Here is a 9,503-nt window from a genome sequence, read left to right as displayed (position 1 = left end):
CATTCTTTCATTCATGTGTTTTATGAAAGATTTTCATTATTTTATAACTTATTGATGAGGGCAGAATATATGCAAGATGTTTCATTTAATACTTTGACAGAGAGTCGATGAGTTTAGACTGACAGTGAGTTCGGGGCTGCAGTGTTAGCAGCTGAATGTTATCAGTCGCACCTGGAAGTTACTGAAGGTGACAAGATCTAAAGAAAAGGAACAGCACACAGATGATTTGTAAAAAACACACACTAACAGTATTTTTTCTCATAAACATCTTTTTGATGGTGGTGAGGCGTCTGAAGGGAGGATGAGTCGTAGCTCTGAGTCCTCCACCTGTCAGCCCAGCAGCTCTGACTCCTGCATTGAAATGGAGGATGTCAATGCTGACGACAGCGGAGGTCTCATTAGCTTCAACTTCGGCAGCGCCTCAGCCGAGGAAGAGGCGATCCTTCAGATCGAAACTCGAGCAGAGGTAAGCTAATAGTGAAAAACAAAAGGACTTTTTGAATTGACTGATTTAGGCGACGTGTTATTTCATTTTTATCTCAGCAACAAAAATATGTCTGTTTTTAGCTGAATTTAAGTGCAGGTACCATCGGCTCGCTCTCTTGGGAGAAGGAGGCTTCAGCTCGATGTACAATGGCTTCTGCAAATCAGACCAATTACCAGTAACTTTTACACACACAATGCTAACACATACTGCTCATACATGAACTCTGTCTCCTAAAGTCTGGTGGAACTCGAGGTTATAACCACTTAGTATGTTTGCATTTATTTTCCACAGATTTGTGATGGGAAGGTGTACAACATCATCGTCGAGGTGGCCTTCATGTTGAGAACTGCAGGTCTACCAGGTGTTGCCCTGCTGGACTGGTTTGTTCTGGACCAGGAGTTAGTCCTGGTTATGGAACAACCAGTCCCCTCATTGGACTGATGTTCCTTCAGACCTGCTGAGGATACCTCAAGGAAGGTGAGGCAAAGGTACAAAAGCACGATGAAGAAAGTTTCTGTGCGTCAGCTTTTTGGATTGTGTTGAATCACAGCTGAAAAGTTGGATTTATCACAGTTTTTTATTGGTGTGTTCAGATTTCACTGCACAGAATAAAGACCTGATCACACAACAGAGACAAAGACAAGTTCACCCACCGGACTTTGCAAACCAGCTGGTGCTAGAAATTGGATGGCATAGGAAATACTTGCAGTTGATGAACTACTGTAGCTAGAAAGCTAACGGCTAACACCATAGTCAGCCAAGAACATTGAATAGTCAGTCACACTCGTGCATGGATTAGCTCTCTGTGCTAGCTAGCTTGCTGACTATCAGCATGTTAGCTCAGTTGCTAACAGGTCAGAGAGTTTTTTAAAAGAGGTAACAGCTGTGAAACAACTGGTCTGTAAACGATACTTCTTTTATGAAGCAGTTCATACCCTGACGGAGGAATGAAAGTGTTGCAACACAGCGAACGAGCTACGATAGCGTCCTCCCACACTGACCGTCCAGCTCTCTGCTGGTTTCTCAAAAATCAGTAACACAGCTTGCTGCATGTGTCGAGTTCACCAAAGTTAAACTTCATACAGAAGATTAGTGTTACCACCACTGTCAAATCCACTAAACGCATCGAGTCTACTGAAATGATTTCCTTCAAAACTTTATTGTTTTAATATTCTGGTCTGATTGGGCCTTTAAAATGAATGAAATCACATGGAGCTTATTTATTGGTTGATTATTGCCCTATTTTACACTGTCAGGTCATCATTATGACTTTTCCACCCTGTGGAGGATCAGGAGACAATGCTTCTCTCTTCAACTCTGTTTGTCTCTGTGTTTCAGGTGATCCTGAGACAGCTGGTGGATGCAGCAATCATACAGTCTAAGGGGGTCTTTCACTGGGACATTAAAATAGAAAATGTCCTGGTTCAGCTGGACTCTGTTGCACCACAAGTGCGAATTATTGACTTTGGCTGCAGAAGCTTCTCGGTGGAGGCGGCCCGTCATTCCTTCTGTGGTATGACATCTAGTTTTCTGCTCCTCACTCGTTTGTCGATCTTTTAATAATAACTTTCATGTTTCAACAAAGGTTCACCTCATCGTTTTCCTTGTTTTCTCTCCATCACTCCGTCCTCCTCCACCTGTTCCTCTGGTGGTGTGTGAGCCAGGTACACCTGAATATGCCCCTCCAGAGCGGTTTGACTGTCAGGCATAGTGTGCCGGCCCCTCCGGTGTCTGGCAGCTGGGCGCTCTCTTCTTCTCACTGCTCAGAGGACATGAGCTCTCTACCACCTGGGGCTTCATCCAAGGCGACATCAAAATCAGCAGCGCATTGTCTGCAGGAACAACACCCACCCACTCTTTTCAGCTCTGCAGGCAGAGCTGCTCACTGCGGTTAAAGGACATGTAAATGGAATCTTAATGAAAATGTTAAAAATAAAACCTTTCAATAATTGTCAGGAAAAAAAGCCCACATTGACTTTTCCTCTGTGTATGTAAAACATATCCACATATCACAGCAGTGTTATTAAAGTTCTAAAAGAGCTCTTCCAGGCTTTACATGTTAATTAGTACAGGCAATATGAACACCAGAAGACACACAAAAATAGATAAATCGATAGAAGCCGTACCATAAAAATGAAAAAGGATGCCCTTCAGGCACGTGTATGCATACAAGTGTACAAGTTGCTGCAAGGTCTGCAAAATGGATGTAATTATAAGTTGGGAGTTCTTAGTGAAAGAGATGCTTTGCACTGTACCAGAGGTTCCAGAAAAGGTGATTTATGTCCAGTTAGCAAGTCCAGTAAGATCTCCACAGCCTCCAAGTCCACTTCTGTCCATATGCAGTGGCTGATTAGAAGATATTTAAAGAAGACTGGTTAGAAGATTGTATTTTGGGGATTGCTGTTGAAACTGACAAATATATCAGTGATATATAGTTTTTCAATCAATACCTTTTGCAGTCTAGTCTTTAAAGGTTGCCTCCACAACAAGCTTTGGGAAGTTTTGGGTTGTTCAACAGAGGAGTGTTTTTAAGTCTACAGCCCAAGCAGTGACTGGACCTCCAGCCATAATGTGGGTGTTGAGTATTTTTGGGTTCCTAACATGTTTTAATGCCACACAAGAGTGATGCAACATTCAATGGAATCACATTTAATCTATCAGATTTCACTACTTTAAACCAAATCCAACCTGGTCTGAACTGGGATACGCGGTAGCACCATTCAGAGAGTGTCTAAACCACACACAGTCTGATTCCTGGTGAATTTTCCTGATCAAAACAGCTCTATTTGCTGTCAGGGCCCACAAGTGTCACATAGCACAAGTTGAAGGAGGGAAGGCCAGACTTCGTTGAGAGTTGTTTTTCCATCCAGAATCCTGCGTAGAGAACCGCCTCGCCAGGCCTCCAGAGTTCAAATCTGCTCTGCAACCAAACCAAATAAGCCGGGTCCAAGTACCCGCTCCTAAATACAACCAGATGTCTGCCCTCAACTAATAATCAGAGAAAATACAGACCTTTCCTGTGATTGGTCCAGTGGAAGCCCCAGCTGATCAGTGAAAGCTGTCATCCAGAAAACAGATGTGCACAGATGTGCTTAGAAATTACGCTTGCAGCCCGGGGCAGCTGAGAGGTGAATGGAGGAGAGGTGTAGTTAAAGAAAATAGTAAAATATGGCATGGAAAGGAAAGCTGCAGCGGGCTGCTGTGCAGAAGTCTGCAGCTGATAATGACACTGAGAGGAGAAGACCAGAACCCTCAGAGGAGAAGAAAGGTTCTATGTTCTCTGAGTATGTTTGTATCCTGTAGAAAAAAGACTGAAACAGCCAGAATCAGCTCTATCATCCGATCAGCTGATCACTGACGAGTCTGACTGATTAAACTGTTCACTGTGTGGTTGGTGGGTGACATGACAGACTAACAGCCTCGACGTGGGTCAGGTGGGAGACGCTAAATCAGATTTCACAAAGCGGTCCTCAAAGCCTGAGGCAGCCCTGAGGCTGAGACCGTGTGTGTGTGTGTGTGTGTGTGTGTGTGTGTGTTGTCAGGTATGCTGTTATAATGACAAGACTCAAACACACACTTCAACTCTGAGCGCTGAGGTTCCAAACAGAACACCTGAGTACGAGTGATTAGCTTTTACAATCATTTTATACGAGTACAACATATTAAATAGAAATGTGATGTCTGATAATTTGCCCTTGAGAACAGAGCAGCGTGTTTGCTACTAGCTAAATTAAAACCTCTGTTTCACCCAAATCACAAAAAGACATAAATCTGACCATGCCGATGCAAAGGTCAGTGGATTATTGGAGACATTGATTCTGGAAAATACACTGCTGTTATTTCTTTAAACATATTTCTGTATTTTTAATGTTGTTAGAACCACAATCGACATTCTGTTCATGTCCATTTGGCATTTGGCTGGAGGCTGAAATCTCCGAGATGGACAATTTAAAACCTGCAAAAAGAAAAGTAAAAAAATATGTGTATAAATTCCAGACTTAAGTGAAAGTGTTTTTTGGGACTTCAGTTAGAAAACTCGACTCAAGTTAGACTCCAAGAAGCTCAGCTTTGACTCTAATGCTCAATAATTCGTGACATCACATGGACTTTTGACTTGCAATGACTTGATTTGCTCCTCAAGCCCAAAGATTCAACTATAATCATAAAAATATAGTTATAAAGAAGTGTGCAGTGATTTCACTTTCCATTTTCCTCACAATGGATATACGTAGAATCGGTCCAACAGCAGCCAACATGCTGGATTATCAGATTCAGATGTAAAGATAAAAAAAACATGGAAAAAAACATGCGAAACAGCTGGCTGAGGTTTTTCAAATGCTTCCCCTCATTATTATTCTTTATTAATCATCATTATTCCTGTAAATGTACAATACTGTTACCTTTCAGGAAATATAAAACTGCTGCTGGTGAACAGAGCATATTTAGCACTTATTTAGGACATGAAACACAAAATTTTGGTCGTGCTGGTTTTGACTTTCGCTTTGTTGGTCAGTCTCTCGCATTGCTCATATTTGGCGTTAAAGCTGCAGTAGTAGCTCGCAGCCTAATAAACCTGCAGCAAGCGGAGCCAATCACCCTCAGAGGGGAAGGCTGACGTCTGTTTTTAGGGTAGCTCAAGGACAAATGTGGAATAGTTTTTCTAACATTGGTCGTGTGCCTAGCAAAGAAAAATATCAGGTGCATTCGTCAAAGGTATCCCTTAAAGGGCCCTCTATGTTGGCTGGACTGAGCCAAATTCCACAGACACGTTACCATGAAGTCTCCCTGAGGAGTTTCGTTTCTTCTCTCAATCTTAATAACAGACTCTTCCATGCAGCCCAGTCATGGTTAGGTCAGACCTGGCGATGCTTTGTCCCTTCTTCTCTCCTCCTCCACATGCTGTTGCAAGCTCTCCCCCTCTTACCAAACACATGTCATTTTTTTACCCAGTCTGCCGCAGTTTGTCCTCCAGGACTGACACGAAGATTTCTGGTGTTTTGAAGCGTCTCGTGCAATTTGAAGAGCTTCTCATTACGAGTATATTAGTTTATACAGCCTGACAGCTTGGGCTCGACTTGCTCTTACCTTCCCCTGAAGATCAGTGATGTCCTGCAGACAGTAATGGTCAGGTTACATAAACAGCTCTCATGATGAAGGCTCCATACACAGCATCACAACTCTGCAAGCTTTGGAGACACAGCACCTTCCACACTGAGATATCTGCTTCTTTTACTCTGGGAGTTGTCAGAAGGAGAGGGGCAGCAGACACGCTCCTTTATGAAAAGAAGCCCACTGACTCTTCTAAAAGTCCCGCTGGCCTGATTGCTCTGGTGTAAACAGTGCTGTCCCCGCTCTGCAGCTCCAGCCATGCTCCGCTGCCCTGCAGAGAGTCTGCACCCTATATGGTAAGCACAGTAAAAACACTCAGGGTTAGAACCCAAAACTAATTATTCACAGGGACCTCTGTTTATGCAAGTGTCACCGTCTTGAAGTTTCACATTTTTGTGAAGGTTCCTGTCCTCTGCCGCAGCCCAGCTGCACAAAATTTCACCCATAAAGCACAGAAAAGTGAAGCATTAACCCCTGCGGTAAACATCAGCAGCGCGTCACAGAGCACACCCACGCTGAAGACGCCACGCGTTCGTCAGCACCTGTGAGGCCTCCTCAGGCCGGCAGATGTTGCTCACCATCAGCCCACATCAGCTGTTCACTTTATTAAGCATGCACCTGTGTTTCATTTGTTCAGCATTTTCCAATCATGGGGAGAATTTACAGGCGTGCTAACACCTCAGCGCCGGCATAAATCAGACGTGGATATGATGCAGAGCGATTTGGCCTTGCTGGAGAGAAGCTACGAGACACACAGACAGTGTTTGGGTTGATTTGCTAATGCGTTACCCAGCTGCGCCCACCCCCTCTGTCTTATTATGGAGGTCTTGCATAAGTGTGCCTGGAAGGTTGGCCTTATCAAAATCACGACTGTGAAGTATCCAAATTCTTTGCAACAGATCAAGAATTCCTTTTAATATGTATTTTTTTAGTGTTAAAGTTGATATGTGTAGATTTTTTGTCTTTTAGTTTTTTAACTTAGAGTTTATTCTGATGAGACAGTCCCAGTGAAAATCGGTGCAGTCTATGTGCTGGTTTAAGCCCTGCCATTCTGTGATGCTGCATGCCTCAGTGTCATTCATTACAGCTCTTTAATCATAGACACAGTGAGTGCATATCAACTTGTTCTTGTTCACTAAGCCCCCTCTGACATGCTTTGAATGTGTTTTTATTAGGTGTCACTCAGCGGTGCCTCGTGTTTCATGCAGTGGAAATGAGCTGCCAGTTGTAGCTTTGGCTGGGTCATCTCAAAACAAATGCAGTAAAGATATTAAACTCACATAAATATTTACTACAGGTGAAGAATCATAAGATTAATATCTGCCAGAGCACAGGGCGACACGTAATGATCAACTGTGCTGTAACCCAAAAACTCCAGAAACCCAAATTAGATTTGCAAAATGTACTAATGCAGTCATGAATACTGTAGGAAAAGTCATGCAGTGTGTTATAAGACAAGTGTTTAACCCCTTAACGCCTATTGTCTGGAATTCACATCATACCGCTTTAATCCACATTGCAGCTGAATCGCGCATGCATTCCTCTAATGCCGGTTTGTGCATATTCAACACACACCTGGTTTCTCGTCGGACCGGTCAAAGTGAAAGAACGCCTGTTCTTTTTGTTGTTACAATGTAATGGTTGTAAGCCAATTCTGTGGCTGTTTTGATGAAATAAGTGAATTTTGAATACACAAAAAAGATGTTTTTACTGCATTTAAGCATTGAAAAAAGTGGACATATACTGTTTGTTTGAACCCTATTCTAGTTGGTGAACCTACCTAAATGTATATCTATTGTATGTGCTACAGAAAAATTAACAAACTCCTCTTAATTTAGGATCAATTTGAAAGCAAAAACACAAAGAATTATTTTTTTAATATAATTCTAAATAAATTCAGGCGTCAAGGGGTTAAACTGAGTTCTGTTATTAGAGCTCCAGTCAAAGTGTTTCTCTGAATGAGGCTCATTAACTGAACACTTTTTTACACAAGCCCCAACTCTGACCCCCCAAAGTGCAACTAGTTTGTTCAAAAAATCATGTACTAATGTAACATATTATTCATAGAGCTCAGAATTCCCACCAATACGGTACCAACAAGTCCAAAACAGTGAGCCCATACAGTAATCTCTTTATCCAGTCACGATACTATCACCTGCTACCAATCACCCTGTTCACAACTTTCCCCGTCTGTTGTTGCTCCTGTCCCAATTTGTGTTGCTGCATCACATTCAGAATAAGCAGATATTTACTGTATAAAAATTAATAAAGCTGATGAGGTCAAACGTTAAATATATTGTCTTTGTACTGTTTTCAGTTCAGTTTATGTCAGCTGTCTATTAATTTATGTTGTAAAATGCTACTTTTTTTTTTTATCAGGGTTGTAGTACCTACATACGCCCCTGCTCTGGAAAATTAGGAAAGTTTTCCCCATTTTAGGCCCAAGTTGACACCTTATTTTCAGCCACAGTCTCTCACTGACCACCAAACATCAGCTTCACTGCCTGCTGAAACCGTCATCTGATTCTCCCAGTAAAACTGTCTGTGTCACAAACCCTCAAAATCCCAATCCCATGGGAAAAAGTCTAACTTTGCTAAATGTTCCACCTCCACTGCCAGCTCAGTTTATGTTAGCATTAGCTTCCGTACGCCTCATGGAAGTGTTCTCCTGCTGTGGTTCCTTTCTTACTGACCAGATCTAAAGTCTACAAAAGACAAAATCAAACTCACTCTGTCTTGAACATTGGTTATAAGCGCAGGGCTCACTTTTGGGCACAGTTGCATCCATAATGAACCATACTCTCCATAACCCCTGACTCCCTCCAGCCAGGTTCCTGTCATTTCACATTTTCATTCAGTGACCCTGTTTTGTCACAGACACAGCCTTGGCCCTTCCGCCTAATGATGCATTTACTGTGCAACCTTGACAGAGCAGCTTTACAGTATGAAGGCTGCCGTATTTCTGGCCGTAAGCCCCCCTTCATCGCTGAATCCCTGCAGTCTGAGCGCCGACCCGCTGGCTCTCTGGAGTTCCTCTTTCCCTCGCCGCTATTGTCGGCGCCGCAGCCATCAAGGTTAGCTCTCTCGACTCTGTCAGCATCTTCTCCAGCTGTTCCTTTGTGCAGCCACCATGAACACTGACATGAGAGATTTCAACTCCTGTTTTCTTCTCTTCCAGGATGATTCATGGTTTCTCCTTTGCAGTTCATGACATTAAAGTCAAACTGCAGCAGCACAAAATCCCGTTTTTTTTTTTTGTTTTTTTTCTAATTTTCCTCTGCTGCTGCTGCTCAGGAGCAGGGAAGCCACCTGGATTCTTAATTTAAACATGTAATGTGATCTTGGACTTGACCGCTACTGCAAATTTGTGCATGAAAACCTATAGTGCTATTTGTAGGAAACTCAACTGGATCTGATTATGCTTAATGTGGCTATTTCTTTAATGATCGCTTCCATTGCCGTTGTGGAGGAAAAGCTGTGCTTCTTGCTGTGATGTCTGTCTCCAGATGCTGCTGTGAAGCAGCGAAACCTGGACGACAGTGAAGCCACTGTGTGTTTCATTTGATCATTTGTGTCAATTGTCTTTTTATTTAGAAAGTGATCTTTGAAAAACAAACCTGAAATATTTCACATGCACAAATAATGTTTAACCCTTTTTTGTCACTGATTTAGATCACGTCCTTTCTGGGAACCTCATACCTGATGGCGGTATTTTAATTTGCAGCAGTGAGCGTGGATCATGTTTGTTGTACTAGATAGGTTGGGTTTGTCCGACTCTAAAAGATTTACTTGATGCAATAGTTTATTGTTTATTTGAGCCTGCGTGCTCTTTTCTACAGTGCGTGTGCGACGTGCACTTGAGAATTCAAAGCAGCCCTTTGAGGCAACACGCACAGAGCTGCAGACC

The 9,503-nt window shown here is 42.7% G+C and overlaps 1 pseudogene; it reads left to right on the top strand.

Annotated features, from left to right (window-relative positions):
- Window positions 1-301: 301 nt before the first annotated feature.
- Window positions 302-2,393, top strand: LOC121606025 (annotated as a pseudogene).
- Window positions 2,394-9,503: the final 7,110 nt, after the last annotated feature.

Source organism: Chelmon rostratus, chromosome 4 (assembly GCF_017976325.1).
Source record: "Chelmon rostratus isolate fCheRos1 chromosome 4, fCheRos1.pri, whole genome shotgun sequence".
Taxonomy (NCBI): Eukaryota; Metazoa; Chordata; class Actinopteri; order Chaetodontiformes; family Chaetodontidae; genus Chelmon; species Chelmon rostratus.
The sequence above is the reverse complement of the archived record's forward strand: the minus strand, read 5'-3'. Positions and strand labels throughout refer to the sequence as shown.